Source organism: Mastomys coucha, unplaced genomic scaffold, assembly GCF_008632895.1.
Source record: "Mastomys coucha isolate ucsf_1 unplaced genomic scaffold, UCSF_Mcou_1 pScaffold21, whole genome shotgun sequence".
Classification (NCBI taxonomy): Eukaryota; Metazoa; Chordata; class Mammalia; order Rodentia; family Muridae; genus Mastomys; species Mastomys coucha.
The window spans coordinates 136215832-136216207 of NW_022196904.1; the positions used below are offsets into that span (position 1 = coordinate 136215832).

The window sequence follows — 376 nt, forward strand, 5'->3', positions numbered from 1 at the left end:
CCGTACCCACAAGCACATTCACTCCAGACAATACTAAAAGGCCCGAACCCGAGAAACCACCAAGGGCCACGCTACCTTCTGCCTGGGAGCATTCGTCGGGAGGGAACCCCAGGGCGGCCTTTTAACCCAACCTTTTCCCTCTTCCCTCGATCTGACCAATGTCTGGAGAGGAAGTGGGGAAGTGGCGAAATCTTCCCCGCTCCATAATCCGGCTGCCATCCTTCCCTTCCCAATTTCATTTTGGTGCCAGGCTCATGCAACCAGGAAAAGGTGCCTCCTCCCAACCCCGCACACTCGCAAATCTCTGTCGCGTCCCCAGCCCCGTGGCTTCGGCTTGCAGTGGCCACTGCACCCGCCCACAGCCGACTCCTCCCAC

At 59.0% G+C, this 376-nt stretch overlaps 2 protein-coding genes across 4 annotated transcripts in view; both read right to left on the reverse strand.

Annotated features, from left to right (window-relative positions):
- The window catches only part of LOC116103346 (RNA-binding protein 4), a 71448-nt gene that overhangs the window by 70380 nt on the left and 692 nt on the right, over nt 1-376 (reverse strand). The window lies entirely within an intron of this gene.
- Nucleotides 1-376, reverse strand: part of LOC116103350 (RNA-binding protein 14-like) — a 47552-nt gene that overhangs the window by 31459 nt on the left and 15717 nt on the right. The gene's annotated exons all lie outside the window — the stretch shown is intronic.